The 18,751-nt window shown below is 39.9% G+C and overlaps 1 long non-coding RNA gene across 1 annotated transcript; it reads left to right on the top strand.

Annotated features, from left to right (window-relative positions):
* The first annotated feature begins 1,687 nt into the window (after positions 1-1,687).
* Positions 1,688-17,863, top strand: LOC141407413 (uncharacterized). The gene is made up of 3 exons (XR_012416432.1): positions 1,688-1,724; positions 16,547-16,668; positions 16,828-17,863. It is a non-coding gene; the product is annotated as an uncharacterized lncRNA (long non-coding RNA).
* The last annotated feature ends 888 nt before the right edge of the window (positions 17,864-18,751 follow it).

The raw sequence follows: 18,751 nt of genomic DNA, 5'->3' as shown, positions 1-18,751 counted from the left end.
AAGGAGCTGCAATCCTTTGGAGGAGAAGAGGCACCCTGGTTTTTAGAATTTTCAGCTTTTCTGCTCTGATTTCTACTCCATCTTTGTGGTTTTATCTACCTTTGGTCTTTGATGTTGGTGACCTACAGATGGGGTTTTGGTGTGAATGTCCTTTTTATTGATGTTGAGGCTATTCCTTTCTGTTTGTTAGTTTTCCTTCTAACAGTCAGGTCCATCAGCTGCAGGTCTGTTGGAGTTTCCTGGAGGTCCACTCCAGACCCTATTTGACTGGTTATCACCAGTAGAGGCTGCAAAACAGCAAATATTGCAGAACAGAAAATATTGCTGCCTTATCTTTTCTCTGCAAGCTGTGTCCCAGAGGGGCACCTGCCTATATGAGGCATCAGTCAGCCCCTACTAGGAGGTGTCTCCCAGTTAGGCTACATGGAGGTCAGGGACCCACTTGAGGAGGCAGTCTGTTTGTTCTCTGAGCTCAAACACTGTGGTGGGAGAACCACTGCTCTCTTCAGAGCTGTCAGACAGGGACGTTTAAGCCTGCAGAAGTTTATGCTGCCTTTTGTTCAGCTATGCCCTGCCCCCAGAGGTGGAGTCTATAGAGGCAGAGGCCTTGCTGAGCTGCAGTGGGCTCCACCCAGTTCAAGCTTCCTGGCTGCTTTGTTTACCTGTTCAAGCCTCAGCAATGGTGGATGCCCCTCCCCCTGCCAGCCTGCTGCCTTGCAGGTTGATCTCAGCCTGCTGCACTAGCAGTGAGCAAGGCTCTGTGGGCATGGGACCCACCGAGTCAGGCATGGGATATAGTCACCTGGTGTGCCGTTTGCTAAGACTTCTGGAAAAGTGCAGTATTTGGGCGGGAGCGTCCCAATTTTCTAGGTACCATCTTTGGTGAAGGTACAGCTTCTCTTGGCTGGGGAAGGGAAATCCCCAGGCCCCTTGTGCTTCCCCTATGAGGTGATGCCCCACACTGCTTTGGCTCACCTTCCATGGGCTGCACCCACTGTCCAACTAGTCCCAGTGAGATGAACCAGGTACCTCAGTTGGAAATGCAGAAATCACCCATCTTCTGCATTGATCACGCTGGGAGCTACAGACTGCAGCTGTTCCTACTTGGCTATCTTTCCCTCTGAGTGTTCTTGATGGAAACTAGCAGAAGCTTGGGTCAATGGAATACACTGAGAAGCCAATATACCATAATTTTCTTTCAAAGCTGTTTTTCCAGAAAAGACTCAGCATTGAAAGTTTCTAAAAGAAGAATTTCCCAAGAAATGACTTACTAACCTACTCGTCATCCAATTCTTAGCACATTTCAAATTTTTCATTAGATCATAGGACTATTGCTTTCTTTCTTTCTTAGCTTGTTAGCCTATTGGAGGTAACAGAGAAGAGTCATTAAAAGGGGAAGCCACTCTATTTGAGTAGCAGCTGGAACAAGCAAGCCATTTTCTTTATACCAGAAGGCAGTATTCTGGTTAGTAGCAACTCTTCCACTAACTGTGGTATTCTGGGGCCAGCTTGCTCTACTATCCTTAAATTATTTGCTTGCATAATAAATAAAATAAAAAACATCTATCCTGTGTCACTCTGTGGGCAGTGTTGTTATTACCTCTGTTGGAGTAGTTTCCTGAAATCTAAATATTTTTCAGTGTTAAATATCTTGGTACAAATACTTCATATCGTCTCTTTTTTTCAGGGACTGCACTAATTCCAGGCATACTACACTGTTTACTGTAAGTATATTGTGAACTGTACAGTCCTTTCTTAGAAGGTCTTTTTCTAGCCCAGTAGCTATTGTGTTATGTTTTCCAGGATTACTTGGGATGTGATTGTTAAAAATTCAGATACCTCTACCTAAAAATAAAGGCCTATCAATGACAGATTTTATAAAGAAAATGTGGTACATTTATACCATGGAATACTATGTGGCCGTATAACAGAATGAGATTATATCTTTTGCTGAATCATGGATGGAGCTGGAGGCCATTATCCTTAGCAAACAAATACAGGAACAGAAAACCAAATACCACCTGTTTTTACTTATAGTGGGAGCTAAATGATGAGACCCTCTGAACAAACACAAAGGGGGGAACAACAGACACTGGGGCCTACTCGAGGATGGAGGGTGGGAGGAGGGGGATGAGCAGAAAAAATAACTATTGGGTACTATGCTTAGGACCTGGGTGACAAAATAATCTGTACAGTAAGCTCCTGTGACATGAGTTTACCTAAGTAACAAACCTGCACATGTATCCCCAACCTAAAATAAAAGTAAAAAAAAAATTCAGATTCCTGGACCCCATCTTCCTAAATCAGAATGTCTGGGTTACAACCAAGGAATCTGCATTTCTAACATGTTCTCCATGTTTGAGGAACCTCTGTCCTAGGACATATAGCAGCTAATTCCAGAGCAAAAATTCTCATTCTGGGCTTAGATTATTTTTTAATACCTTGGTAGGGTAATTTGTTTTATTTTTTTTATTATTATTTTTTGAGATGGAGTCTCGCTCTGTCGCCCAGGCTGGAGTGCAGTGGCGGGATCTCAGCTCACTGCAAGCTCCGCCTCCCGGGTTCACGCCATTCCCCTGCCTCAGCCTCCCGAGCAGCTGGGACTACAGGCGCCCGCCATCTCGCCCGGCTAGTTTTTTGTATTTTTTTAGTAGAGATGGGGTTTCACCGTGTTAGCCAGGATGGTCTCGATTTCCTGACCTCGTGATCCGCCCGTCTCGGCCTCCCAAAGTGCTGGGATTACAGGCTTGAGCCACCGCGCCTGGCCTTTTATTTTGTTTTTAAAGAGACAGGGTCTCATGTTGTTGCCTAGGCTGGAGTGCAGTGGTTCAATCATGGCTCACTGCAGCCTTGAACTTCTGGACTCAAGCGATTCTCCTGCCTCCACCTGCGAAGTAACTGGGACCACGGGCATGCACCACCATGCCGGCTAATTCTGTAATTTTTTTTTTGTAGAGACAGTGTCTCACTATGTTGCCCAGGCTGGTCTTGAACTCCTGGGTTCAAGCAATCCTCCCACCTTGGCCTCCCAAAGTTCTGGGATTACAGACATGAACCAAGGTGCTAGATCATTATTTCTCAACCCTGGTTACATATTAGAATCACCTGGGATGGTTAAAATATAATATACCTGGGCCCTACTCCCAATTAGTTAAATCATAACTAATCTTGGCAGAGTAAGGATTTTTTTTTTTTTTTTTTTTTTTTTTTTTAAGGTTGCAAATGTTTCTAATGTGTAGCCATGATTAGAATTTCTGGTCTAAACCTGGGAACCAAAGGGTTGCTCTTAACGTGTTGATAAACTTGCTGAAATTGCATAATATAAAAAAATTGGAGTGGCTGCCTCACTCATAATATATTCCCTTCTTTGAGAAGAGTCTTTATTACAGCATGAGAATCAGGTGGCCAGAGCCCATCAATTCAGCTTAAACATCCAACCCAATGAATCCATCAAATCTATCAGCATCTTTGCCCTGGAGTCTTGCTTTTATTTTTCCATTTTTTTTCATTTCTATTTTTTCTTTATTAAACTCTTTCTCAAAATAAACATAGCTTTATTTTTTGTATTAAAATAATATATATTAATAGAAATGAATTCAGACAATACAAAAAATTATAAAGTAAAAATAAAATATACATTTAATTCCATGATCCAGAGAGAAATCTTATCAATATTTAAAAATTTATATTCACTTTTTATTCAAAAACACACAACATAAAATTTACCATCTTTACCATTTTTAAGTGTATAGTTTAGTACTGTTAAAGACATTCACATTGCTGTGAAACAGATCTCCAGAATTTTTTAATCTTGCAAATCTGAAACTCCCATTTGGTATTTTTAAATAGTTTTTAAAATGTGATATTCCCATTTTGTTTGTGCATCATTTTCTGTGTTCTCTTTTGGCTTGGTGAGTATCTGATGACAGTTATTTTACGTTCTTTGTCAGACAGCTCATGGATCTATGTTTCTTTAGGGTTGGTTTCTGGAGTTTTATATTCTTCCTTGGATTGGGCCATATTCCATATTTCTAATTTTTCTTTTTGTATGCCTTGTGATCTTTGGTGGGGAATGGAGGAAAAGGGGTTAAGACTTGGGTATCTGAAAAAAAAAATGACTTCTCCAAGTCTCTATGAACTGGCTTCATGTAAGAGAAGACCTTCACTGATCAACCCTAATAGAGACTCTGTCTAGGACCTTTCAAACCTTTTCTGAGGATGTATCTTCTCTGCATTTGTGTGTACTTTTTGTCATCTACAATTCTCTAAGAAGCATATCTCTGCTTTTTCTCAGAAGCCTGTAGTATCTTTCTTTGCCTTGTGTCTGCTTGAGGAACTGCAGCTCTAACACCATGGTTATCCTGTCTGTTCTCAGCAGCTTCCAAAGTTGCCGGTCCCATCAGTGATCTGAGTCAGGCAAGACAGATACCAGTTCTTCAGCATTCATCAGATTAGCCAGAACTTTGGATGTTTGGTCCACCCTTTTGTTTCTGTCCTGAGGAAGAATCCTTGGTGTGGGAGGTTTTCTCTTGGTTGTGCTATGCTAGGCTGTATTGGGAAATGACAAGGATAGGTGTACAAAATATTCCTATCCTCTTTTGCTGGAATTACTTATCGGTTTTACGTTCGTCAGGGTGCTATAACATCCTTATCTGGTCTTCAAAGTTCTCATGAAGGTGTTCTGGTCTGTTTATTGTTGTTAACTTAGTGTTATTGTGGGAGAATGAGAGCCTGATGCTCCTTGCTCCTTCAATTGCTGACATTCTTATTAACATTTTGGTGAGTGCTTTCCATATTTTTCTATGCATATATAAAAATATGATTGTATTATACATATTGTTTTTTAATCCTTAAAAAATGTAGAAACTTAAAAGAAAGATGGTGGACTAGAAGCAGCTCATGTGTGTTACTCTCATAGAGAGAAAACAAAAGGGCAAATGAACACTGACTCTGCAGGTGGATCATCTGAGAAATCACACTGGGATCCATCAAGGCAGAAAGGGGACACGGAGAGCAGAGAGGAGCAAAGCTGTGCACCAGCCTGTCTGGGTCCGCTTGGAGCTGGGAGAACTTCTCTAACATGGGAAAGGGTCAGTGACTGAGATCTTCCTGGGGGATTCACACTCTCTGTAGGGACCTGTGAAACACTGGGAATGAGAGAATCACCCTGCCCCCAACTCCCATACTCCCACCGTGCTTCTAGACTGAGGCAGAGAGCAACCCAAATGTTTTGTGGGAGCAACTAATGAGTACAAGGGTACCTCTACAAGCCTTGGGCCCTGGAGCAGATCAGCACCGGAGCCATAGACCCAATAGTGTCCATAGTCATGATGCCTGGGAGCAGTATGATTGCTCAACACCCCCTAATTGGACAAGGCTTGGCACCAGATTCTGGCCCAGGAGTCCCACAGCTGCCTCAACTCAGCCAGCAGCTGCAGCCTCCTGCTGTCCCAGGAAGCACCCACACAGCAGGGAACTCGCCCCTGTCACTGGTAGCCAGGCGGGCATCATATGTAGAGCTTCCAACCCAGTAGTCCTGCTTCTGTGTGCATGCAGCTGTACAGCCTCCTGTTTTACCAGGAAGCACCTGAATGGCAGGTCATTCAGTTACCCATGACTGTTACAGGTAACCAGGCAGGCAACACCTGCTAGAGCTCCTTGCCCAGCATTCCTACTTCTGTGTGAACTCAGCTGGCAGGAACAGCTTCTACTGTCCCAGGAAGTACCCAGATTGCAGAGTGGGCAACCCCATCCCCCTGCCATCAGCAGCAAGGTGGGCAATACCTGCTAGAGCTTCCATCCCAGTGATCCTATTTCTGTGTGAACTCAGTCAGTGGGTATAGCCTCTTGTACCAGGAAGCACCTGGACTGCAGGGTGGTCAACCCCACCCACTCTAACCACTGGTAGCCAGGTGAGCAACACCTGTTAGATCTTCCAGGCCAGTGGTCCTATTTCTGCCTGAATTTGCTGAGGGGCACAGCCTTGTGTTGCCCTGGAAACACATGAAGGGCAGGGCAGGCAACTCCACCAAACCTCGCCTTTTATAGCCAGATGGGCCACACCCACTAGATGTCAACATTTCCAGCCCAATGGTCCTGCTTCTGCTTGAACTCTGCAGCCAGGTACAACCCTGTGTTCCCCTAGAAAACACTTGAACAGCCAATTAGGGCTGACCTGGCAAGGATATGGCCTGTCTGCCAACTGTGGCCCCTGTCTGAGGGAACTCTGTGAACCAGAACACCCAACAAAAGAAACTCAGGCATGGAGACAGTAACTGGAAGGGGGGCTTCTCCGAGATCCAGGAGTAATCTAGCATTGAAGCCAGTTGACTGAACCTACCTTATACCATGATCAAGCCCCTGATGGCATCAAAGGAGATAAAAGTTTTAAAAAGACCATCCAAAGGACAGCAACCTCAAAGGCTGAAGGAACATCAGCCCGCATAGATGAGAAAGAACCAGTGCAAGAACTTTGGCAATTCTAAAAGACAGCATCTTCTTACCTCTGTACTAGTTCTTAAGCAATCGTTCTTAACCGGGCTGAAATAGCTGATATATCAGAAATAAAATCAGAATATGGATAGGAACAAAGATCATTGACATCCAGGAGAAAGTTGAAAGCCAATACAAGGAATCCAAGGAATATAATAAAGTGATATAGGAGATTAAATGTAAAATGGCCATTTTAAGAAAGAATCAAACTAAACTGATAGAGCCAAGAAACTCACTTTAAGAATTTCATAATACAATTGGAAGTATTAACAGCAGACTTGACCAAGCTGAGGAAAGAATCTTAGCGCTTGAAGACTAGTTCTCCAAAATAACTCAGTCAGACAAAAATAAAGAGAAAAACAATAAAGAATGAAAAAAGACCTCTGAGAAATATAGGATTATGTAAAGAGACCCAATCCATGTCTCGTTGGTGTCCCTGAAAGAGAGGGAGAGAAAGCAAGCAACTTGGAAAACATATTTGAGGGTATCATCCATGAAGATTTCTCCCAACCTTGCTAGAGAGGTCAACATTCAAATCCAGGAAACGCAGAGAATCCCTGGGAGATATTATACGAGATGACCATTCCCAAGACACACAGTCATCAGATGTTCCAAGATTGAAATGAAAGAAAAAATGTTAAAGGCAGCTAGAGAGAAGGGGTAGGTAATCTGCAAAGGGAACCCCATTGGGCTAACAGCAGACTTTTCAGCAGAAACGTTATAAGCCAAGAGATCGGGGTCCTATATTCAGCATTCTTAAAAGAAATTCTAACCAAGAATTTCATATCCAGCCAACTAAGCTTCATAAGTGAAGGAGAAATAAGATCCTTTTCAGACAAAACAAATGTGAAGGGAATTTGTTACCACCAGACCTGCCTTACAAGAGGTCATTGAAGGAGTGTTAAATATGGAAAAGAAAGACTGTCACCAGCCACCACAAAAACACATTTAGGAACATAGACCACTGACACTATAGAGTAACTACACAATCAGGTCTGCATAAAATCCAGCTAACAACATGATGACAGGATCAAATCTGCACATATCAATATTAAATTTGAATGTAATGGGCTAAATGCGCCAAATAAAATGCAACAGAGTGGCAAGTTGGTTACAGAAGCAATTCTATGCTGTCTGTAAGAGACCTGTCTCACATGCAATGACACCCATAAGCTAAATGTAGAGAGATGGAGAAAAATCCACCAAGAGAATGGAAAACAGAAAAAAGCAGGGGTTGCTATTCTAATTGGAGACTTTAAACCAACAATGATAAAAAAGACAAAGAAGGGCATTAAATAATGGTAAATGGTTCAATTCAACAAAAAGACCTAACTATTCTAAATATATATGTGCCCAATACTGAAGCAACCAGATTCATAAAGCAAGTTCTCAGAGACCTACAATGAGACAGATAATGACACTGTAATTGTGGGAGGTTTTGACACCCTACTGACAGTATTAGACAGATAATTGAGACAGAAAATTAACAAAGATATTAGGGATCTGAACTTGACATTTGACCAAATGGGCTTAACAGACATGTACAGAACTCCACTCAAAACCAAAAGAATATACATTCTTCTTATCTGCACATGGCACATACTCTAAAATCAGCTACACAACTGGCTGTAAAACAATCCTTGGCAAATTCAAAAAGCAAAATCATATCAAACACACTTTCAGACCCCAGTGCAATAAAAATAGAAATCAACATTAAGAAAATTGCTCAAAACCAAATAGTTACATGGAAATTAAATAACCTGCTCCTGAATGACTTTTGGGTAAACAATGAAATTAAGGCAGAAATCAAGAAATCCTTTGAAAATAATGAGAGCAAAGATACCATGTACCAGAATCACTGAGACACAGCTGAAGCAATGTTAAGAGGGAAGTTAATCGTGCTAAATGCCCACATCAAAAAGTTAGAAAGATCTCAAATTAACAATCTAACAACACACCAGAGGAACTAGAGATCAAAAACAAACCAACCCCAAAGCTAGCAGAAGGCAAAAAATAACCAAAATCAGAGCTAAACTGAAGGAAATTGAGATGCATACAAAAGATCAATGAATCCAGGAGTTTGTTATTTGAATGGATAAATAAGATTGATAGATAACTAGCTAGATTAATAAAGAAAAAAGAGAAGATCTGAATAAACACATGTAGAAATGTCAAAGAGGACATTACCACTGACTCCACAGAAATATAAAAAACTCTCACAGATGGTTATGAACACCTCTATGCTCACAAACTAGAAAACCTAGAAAAAAATATAAAAATTCCTGGAAACATACAACCTCCCAAGATTGAACCAGGAATACATTAAATCCCTGAACAGACCAATAATGAATTCTGACATTGAATTAGTAATAAAAATCCTGCCAACCAGAAGAAGCCCAAGACCAGAGAGATTCATAGCCAAATTCTATCAGCTGTATAAAGAAGAGCTGGTGGCCAGGTGCAGTGGTTCATTCCTGGAGCACTTTGGGAGACTGAGGAGGGTGGATCACCTGAGGCCAGGAGTTTGAGAACAGACTGGCCAACATGGCAAAACCCCGTTTCTGCTGAAAATACAAAACTTAGCTGGGCATAGTGGGTCGTGCCTGTAATCCCAGCTACTCGGGAGACTGAGGCAGGAGAATCACTTGAGCCCGGGAGGCAGAGGTTGCAGTGAGCCAAAAATGTGCCACTGCACTCCAGCCTGGGCAACAGAGAGAGACTCCGATTCAAAAAAAAAAAAAAAAAAAAAAAAAAAAGCTGGCATTATTCTTACTGAAACTATTCCAAAAAATCAAGGAGAAAGGACTCCACCCTAGTTCATTTTATGAGGCCAGCATCATTCTGATATGAGAACATGGTAGAGACACAACAAAAAAGGAAAACTTCAGGCCAATATCATTGATGAACATAGATGGAAAAATCATCAATAAAGTACTAGCAAACTGAACTCAGCAGCATGTAAAAAAGTGAATCCATCATGATCAAGTAGGCTTACCCCTGGGATGAAAGGTTGGTTCAACATATGCAAATCAATAAATGTTATTCAACACATAATCAGAACTAAAAACAAAAACCACGTGATTGTCTCAATGGATACAGAAAAGGCTTTTAATAAAATTTTCAACATCCCATCATGTTAAAAACCCTCAACAAATTAGGCCTTGAAGGAACATACCTGAAAATAATAAAAGCCATCTATGACAAACCCACAGCTGACATCTTACTGAACTGGTAAGAGCTAGAACCATTCCCCTTGAGAACCAGAACAAGACAAGGATGCCTACTGTCATCACTCTTATTCAACATAGTACTGGAAGTCCTAGCCAGAGCAGTTGACCAAGATAAATAAATAAAAAGCATTCAACTAGGAAGAGAGGAAGTCAAACGATCTCTCTTTACAGACAATATGATTCTATACCCAGAAAACTCCATGGTCCCTCCCAAAAAGCTCCTAGATCTGGCAAACAACTTCAGTGAAGTTTCAGGGTACGAAACCAATGGACAAAAATTAGTAGCATTTCTATACACCAACAACGTCCAAACTGAGAGCCAAATCAAGAACACAATCCCAGGCCAGGTGCAGTGGCTCATGCCTGTAATCCCAGCACTTTGGCAAGCCAAGGTGGGAGGATCACTAGAACCCAAGAGTTTGAGACCAGCCTAGGCTGAACGTAGCAAGAACTTATTTCTACACATAAAAAAATTAGCCAGCCATGGTGACACACACCTGTGATTCCAGCTGTTCTGGAGGTTGAGGTGGGAAGATCACTTGGGACCAGGAACTCCAGGCTGCAGTGAGCCATGATCACTATATGTCTCAGCCTGGGTGACAGAGCAAGACCCTGTCTCAACAAAACAAAAATGCAGTCTCATTCACAACAGTCACAAAATGAATAAAATACTCAGGAATACAGCTAATCAGGGAGGTGAAAGATCTGTACGATGAGAATTACAAAACAGTGCTCAAAAAAATGAGAGCTGACACAAACAAATGGAAAAACATTTCATACTCATGGATAGGAAGAATCAATACTGTTAAAATGGCCATTCTTCCCAAAGCAATTTACAGACTCAGTGCCATCCCTATCTGATTATCAATGACATTCTTTGCAGAATTAGATTAAAAAAAACATTTAAAAATTCATATGGAACCAAAAAAGAGCTCAAATAGCCAAGGTAATCCTAAGCAAAAAGAACAAAGCTTCAGGCATCATGTTACCTGATTTCAAACTGACTTCAAACTATACCACAAAGCTACAGTAACAAAAACAGCATGGTACTGGTACAAATGCAGACACATAGACAAATGGTGCAGAATAAAGAGCCCAGAAGTAAAGTCACACTCTTACAATGATCCGATCTTCAACAAAGTCAACAAGAATGAGCAATGGGGAAAGGACTTCCTATTCAATAAATGGTCCTGGGATAACTGGCTAGGCTTATGTGGAAGATTGAAGCTAGACCTCTTCCTAATACCATATGCAAAAATCAACTGAAAATGGATTAAAGACTAAAATGCAAAACCTGAAACTATAAAAACCCTGGAAGATAACCTAGGAAACACCATTCTGGACATAGACTCTGGAAGTGGTTTCATGATGAAGACTCTGAAAGCAATGACAACAACAACAACAAAATTGACAGGGACCTAATTAAATGAAAGAGCTTTTGGACCACAAAAGAAACTAACAACAGAGTAAAAGATGAGCTATAGAATGGGAGAAAATATTTGCAAACTATGCATCTGACAAAAGTCTAATATCCGGAAACTGTAAGGAACTTAAACAAATCAACAAGCAAAGAACAAGCAACCCCATTAAAACATGGGCAAAGGACATGGGCAGACACTTCTCAAAAGAAGACATACACATGGTCAACAAGCATATGAAAAAATGCTCAATATCAATAATCATTAGAGGAATGCAAATCAAAACTACAATGAGATACAATGTCACACCAGTCAGAATGGCTATTATTAAAAAGCCAAAAAGTAACAGATGCTGGCAGGGCTGTGGAGAAAAAGGAATGCTTATACACTGTTGATGGCAAAGTAGATTATTTCAGTCATTGTGGAAAGCAGTGTGGCAATTTCTCAAAGAATTTAAAACAGAATTATTATTTGAACCAGCAATCCCATTAATGGGTATATTCCCAAAGGAATATAAACCATTCTACCATGAAGACACATGAATACATATTTTGTTGTAGCACTATTCACAATAGCAAAGACATAGAATCAACCTAAATGCCCATCAATGGTAGACTGAATAAAGAAAATGTGGTAAACATATGCCATGGAATACTACACAGTCATAAAAAAGAATGCGATCATGAGATCATGTCCTTTGCAGCAACATGGAGGGAGCTGGAGGCCATAATCCTGAGTGAAACTAACATAGGAACAGAAAAATAAACACCGCATGTTCTCACGTATAAGTGGGAGCTAAACCTTGAGTACATATGGACACAAAGAAGGGAAAAAGACACTGGGACCCTCTTGAGGCTGGAGGGTGGGAGGAAGGAGAGGATGAAAAAACTATCCAGCAGGCACTATGCTTATTACCTGGGTGACAAACTAATCTGTGCACTAAACCCCTGTGACATGCAATTTACCTATATAACAAACCTGCACATGTACTCCTAATGCCCCCAAAATTTAAAAATAACATATCATAGGCATTTTCTTTACAGTAAATATTGATCTTCATTATTGTTTTACATTTGCATAGCAACATCCTATTGTATGGCTGTGCTATAATTTAATGAATTAGCTATTTAGAATTTAGAAAACATGCCTTCTAGTTTTTCACTGTTTTCAGTAACACTATGATGAATATCATTCTACCACAAAAAGGGAGAAAATTCTGATGTGCTACAACATGGATGAACCTTGAGGACATTATGCTAAGTGAAATCATCCAGTCACACAAAGATAAACACTGTATGAGTCTACTTACATGAGGTACCTAGACTAGTCAAATTCATAGAGACAGAACACGGAGTGGTGATTACCAAGAGTTGTGGGGAGGTAGGAATGGGAGGTAACTATTTAATGGGTACAGAGTTAACAGTGATGGGTGCAACAACTATATGAATGTACTTTGTGCCACTGGACTGTACACTTAAAAATGGTTAAAATAACAAATTTTATGCCATGTATATTTTACCCCAATTTAAAACATTACTAGGGTCATCTCCAAAGGACCTAAGACACACTTAGAAACGGCAATTTGACAATCAAAAAGAATAATTATTGCAGTAAGTTAATATATGTATATGTCATCTTAAAGTTGATAAGTTTATGATGCTAAAAAATTCTCACTTATTAATCATTTTTGGATACTGCTAGGAAACCAATTAGCTCATTATTCTGCCAACTGGTAAATAAAGGTAAAATAACTTTTTTTTTTTTTAAAGTATGTGTAGGGACAAATACCATTTGCAGCTAGTTTGAAGGATCTGTCTTTTTGGCCTTTATGTTTTGGTATTTATTTTCACTGAAACCTGGCTATTTCCTTTTATGTGGGCCTTTTGCCAGCCTAACAGATGAGGTTAGACATGGCTGTTCAAAAGAAAAATGATCAAACATCAAATTTTTTGTGGGGCATGAATCTCAGCCAGGAATGCAAAAATGACCTTTTTTCTTGATCTGTAGCTCTAGTTGTTGAGACAATATTATATTATTACTTTTGTCAGAATAGGATTAAATCCGATTTCCTGAAAATGGAAATAGAACACTAAAGTTAGAGATTGTTTAAGTTGGAATTTGAGTAGTATACAATATGATATTATGAACATATGCATTAAATATCGATTTTCTTCTAGGTTTTGTTCACATTTGCTATGGAACTTTATTTCAAATTGTTGACTAGATCTCTCCCCATGAACAAAAAGCAAGCACCTAAAATTGTAGAGAACACCAGCAACTAGTTGTATTTTATTTAATGTCCATTTTATTGATATTATACATTTTTAAAACGATTAACATTCCTTCAAACATTAAGCATAAAGAATTAATATTCCTCTACATAGTCATATGCCCTTGAAATGAATAAGTCAAAACTTATACATTTAACAAATGAATCACCCAAATGCTTAAGCATTGATTGCAAACTTAATGAAACCCTTCTAAACATCAAATAAAATTACAAATGTAACCTATCTAATGCTTCACACACATTAAAAAGCAAAAAAAAAAAAAAAAAAAAAAGCACAGCAGTGTAGCAATAATTACAAAACTGATTATATTTACTAATACCAGTTACAAATGTGCTAATGCCATGGATGGATAAATTGACTGATCGATTGATTTTATCTTCCTGTGGTTGTATTCCTTAGGACTGCAGAGAGTTTTACAAGACCTGGTAGACAAAACAGCAATAACAAAGAAAATACCTCCTCAGACTAATTGAAGTTGCAGGATACAGTTTTCAAGAAATTGATTCTTGGTTAGTACCCAGCATTCATTGTGCAGGCCAAGACTTTTAAACATGAGTGAAGCTCAGTGCTTTTTTTGTAAGTCGGTTTCCCTTTTTATATTAATGAGACTTTTAAGTCCATGTCTTTCACAAGCCTTTTAGTTCCTGAAGCTTTATGTGTTTCCAAGAAATGACATATTCTTTAACTTTCACATGTTCTGCATTTCCAAGCTTATGTTGCCATTACAACTTGATTTCTTAGTACAATTGCAAATTTATGGGTGTCTTGCACTATATCTAATAAGGTCTTCCAGAGTTTTTACATCTAGAAGTGAATGAGGAATTAGTCTCATCTTTGGGACATTGACTAATCGATCACATTGGAACAATTACTTATGACCAACAATATTGATGAATTGCTAGATGCTGTTTTTATCTGGGTATTTCATAATTCACTGAGGTTCTGTTTTCTTTTAAAAATATCTTTTTTCTCTGTTTTTCAGATGGATGATTTCTATGTTATTTTCTCGTTTATTCTGACATCTCCAATCTGTTCTTAAACTCATCCCATGAATTTTGAATTTTAGGTATTATACTTTTGGTCCTAGATTTGTTATTCCCTTCTTTTTCTTTTATGTTTTCTATTTTGCTGCCAAGATATTCTCTCTTTGCATCACTTATGGGTATATTTTCTTTTGTGTTGTAGAATATAGTCATAGCAGCTGCTTTAAAATCTTCACTAATTCTAACCTTTGGCTCATCTCAGAGTTAGTATCTGCTGATTGTCTTTTCTTTTAAGTATAGGTCATATTTTCCTCTTTCTTTGTGTATCAGAGAATTTTGGAATGTGTCCTGGATATTGTAAATGATCTATTATGTAGATTCTGGGTTCTGTTATGCTATCACAAAAAGCATTGTTGTTTTGTTCGTACAAGCAGTTAACTTAATAAACTCAAACTGCAAACTGTATCTTCGCTGTTCTGCTCCGACCTGGAACTGGGCTGTGCAAGTGTGAGTCAGAAGTTGTCAAGGGATTTGGCAGAGTTTGCCTCCCTGGCTCTCTCCTTTCTGATATTTCCCTTCTTGTTTTCCAACCGCTGGTTCTTCCCAATCTCAGCTATCTTTTTCTTCAATCCAGTAATACTTAAAATTATTTTTTAACTGCCTGATTTAGCCACCCCACATGGTATAGATTGAGACCTCTCTTCAAGGCTAAGAATCATAAAAACGGGAATAGTATCCAGTGCCTTCCCATCTTCCATGTGTCCTACCCTTCTACTATGTTCCTGCCTTTGTTTGTTCTTTACTACCTTCAGTAGTTGCTTTTATATTTCATCTAGAGTTTATAGTTGTTATTTGTAGTAAGTTTTATGTTTTCTTTTTATAAAAAAAAAAAAAGTGGTTCCCTGTCTTCTCTATGTCCATAAAGTTCATGCTAGAATCAAATGAGATGCTACATTTAAAGTTATTTAAGGGAAGCAATTATAATAATTTGCTTCACTTGATCTCACCAAATATTTTGTGCATTATGAGGGGAGATGGCAGCACAATGGCTTTGTCTAAAATTCTCACTCCCCTATCCTGTGCATGCTGCAGTTAGAACACGAGCATGTGGCAGAACCATCAGGGCAGGACAGTTCTGGCAGCCAGCCGCTTAGAAAGGGCCTCACCAGATGGCAGTCCCATGGTAGAGTCTACCTCAACTTTATAGCAATTAAGTTTTGTTTTACTAGTGTTTCAGAACTGACCAGCTTACCAAACTCACAAGAGTCCAGTGTGCACCAGAAAGCTAATGTATTGATCTGCAGCAAAGATGTGAATATTTGTGTGTGACATACCAGGTGCTCTGATGGTATCAGTGTTTCTGTAAGCCAGATTACCAGATTACTAATCTGAAAGCTCTTTCCTGGTATGGAAACGGGCCACAGAGAGAGAAATAATCATTATAATAACAATAACAATACCTGCCACTTGCCTAGTGCTTTCAATTCCTTTTTGTTAATCTTCACAGCAGCCTTGGAAAAAAGATATTAGCATTCCTATATTACAGTTGAAGAAGCTGAATATCTTTTTTAAGGTCATAAATCCAGAAAACATTGGAGACACTTTTCCTGCAATTGCTCTGAACCAGAAGACTTCTTCATCATCATACTGGAGGGTTTACATTTTAGATAGAAAAATCAATCGTGGTCTTCAATGAAAGCACCAGGCTGTGCACAATTGATTGTCTTTGGCAGTTTGGGCTGCTATCACAAAGTACATAGCCTGGGGCAGGCGGGGGGGAGCTTATAGACAATAGGAATTTATCTGTCATGGTTCTGGAGGCTGGAAGTCTGAGATCAGGGTGTCTGCAGGGTCAGGTTCTGCCGAGGGCCCTCTTCCAGGTTGCAAACTGCTGACTTACATGTATCTTCACATGGTGGAAAGAGAGCCAGGAAGCTCTCCTGTCCCTTATAAGCAAATCCCATATGTGAAGGCTTCATCCTCATGATCAAGTTACTTACAAAGGGCCCAGTTACAAATACCACCACACTGGGATTAGGTTTTCACATATGAATTTTGTGAAACACAAACTTTCTGTCTATACCATTGATTTTCGCATTTCTAAGGTCTTTGCTGTCTTTTGCCTTTTTCAGCTGTCCAGCCTCAGGGTGTCTTCATAACTGTAGTTTCCTTGTGCAGTGACAGTATGCGTGTGTCAAACAGCCTCAGTGCTTATGGGCTGACCTTAAGCAGGTCTGCTACAGGAATGTATTAGGTGAGTGCAAAAGTAATTGCAGTTTTTGCATTGTTGGAATTTGTTGTTTGATACTGGAATACATTCTTAAATAAATGTGGTTATGTTATACATCATTTTAATGGGCATTTCTCTCTTTATGTTTTTTGCTAATGACTTATTACTTGCTCTTTATTTTAGACTTTGGAAATGATGTTAGACAAAAAGCAAATTCAAGCAATTTTCTTGTTCAAGTTCGAAATGGGTCATAAAGCAGCAGAGACAACTTGCAACATCAACAATGCATTGGCCCAGGAACTGCTAACGAATGTACAGTGCAGTGGTGGTTCAAGAAGTTTTTCAAAGGATACCAGAGCCTTGAAGATGAGGAGCTTGGTGAAGGGCCATAAGAAATTGACAACGACCAATTGAAAGAAACCATTGAACCTGATTCTCTTACAACTACAGGAGAAGTTGCCAAAGAACTCAACATTGACCATTCTACAGTTGTTTGTCATTTAAAGCAAGTTGGAAAGGTGAAAAAGCATGATAAGTGGGTGCCTCATGAGCTGAGTGAAAATAAAAGAGAATTATCGTTTTGAAGTGTCGCCTTCTCTTACTGTGTGCAACAATGAACCATTTCTTGATTGGATAGTGATGTGCACAAAAAGTGGATTTTATATGACCAGTGATGAACAACTCAGTGGCTGGACTGAGAAGAAGCTCTAAAGCACTTCCCAAGCCAAACTTGCACCAAAAAAAGGACACTGTCACTATTTGGTAGTCTGCTGCTGGTCTGGTGCACTACAGCTTTCTGAATTCTAGCAAAGCCCTTACATCTGAGAAGTATGCTCAGCAAATTGATGAGATGCACTGAAAACTACAATACCTGCAGCCGGCATTGGTCAACAGAAAGGGCCCAATTCTTCTCCATGACAACGCCCGATTGCGTAACACAACCAACACTTCAAAAGTTGAATGAATTGGGCTATGACGTTTTGCCTCATCCACCATATTCACCTGACCTCTCACCAACTGCCTACCACTTCCTTAAGCATCTTGACAACGTTTCGCAGGGGTCCACAGCCAGCAGGATGCAGAAAATGCTTTCCAAGGATTTGTCAAATCCTGAAGCATGGACTTTTAAGCTACGGGAATAAACAAACTTATTTCTTCTTGGGAAAAATGTATTGATTGTTATGGCTCCTATTTTGATTAATAAAGATGTGCTTGAGCCTAGTTATAATGATTTAAAATTCATGGTCCAAAACCACAATTACTTTTGCACCAGCCTAATATTTCAGAGGAATGGGGCAGGTTTATATTCTGCCATATGAGGAATCCTGGATTGCCCCACCCTGAACTTGTGAGTTATTCTAGTGATACTGTCATGCCTCTAGAAATTAGCTCAGGGTAGCTGACTGCCTGGCCAGCTGCTTAAAGTGGCTCTGATTTTAAAATATCATGAGGAGATATATTCTTCTTGTTTGAACTCTCAATGCCCAGCTGTTTTAATATAGGTTTTATTCTTATTTAGGTATGGCAAGACCAGTGGCTCAAAAGAGGACTGCCATTGAAAAGATAGTTTGTTACTCACAGTTCCCAAGAAGCAGAGGCACACCATGCCATGGGGCCAAAGGGAGGATAGGGAAGCGCCAGGGTTGGTCAGGAGGCAGAGGGAGTGAAAAAATGTGCAAGAGCCTTTATTATGGTTTCCATGAGCTGGAACACGTGAGGCAGGGTAAGCAGGCTTAGGATTGGCTGGTTTAAATAATTTCAGTGGGCTCTGGGGCATAGGGGCTGTTCCTGGTTGTCTGATACCTGGCCTTAGGATAATTACAGAAGGGAAATCGTGGCCCAGAGTGTGAGAGGGCAGTGAAGGAGGTGGTGGGAGTAGAGTCTGAGTAGGTTGCTTTGTATTTGAAAGATGAGCTCCCAGGTGAGTTGTTTCCCCACTCTAGGAATTGGCTACCCTGGAAAGGGCAGTACCTTCTGGGTCAGCAAGGTCCTAGAAGCCAAAGCATCAGAACCCAGAAAATAAAGGACATGGTTGATACACTAGCACAAAGTCATGCTCACCGACTGGTGATGTTCTGAGCTTCGACACTGAGAAGACGGGCTGAAC

The sequence above is a fragment of the Macaca fascicularis genome, chromosome 8 (assembly GCF_037993035.2).
Source record: "Macaca fascicularis isolate 582-1 chromosome 8, T2T-MFA8v1.1".
NCBI classification, from domain to species: Eukaryota; Metazoa; Chordata; class Mammalia; order Primates; family Cercopithecidae; genus Macaca; species Macaca fascicularis.
Note: the sequence above shows the minus strand (reverse complement) of the source record. Positions and strands in the feature narration are given on the sequence as shown.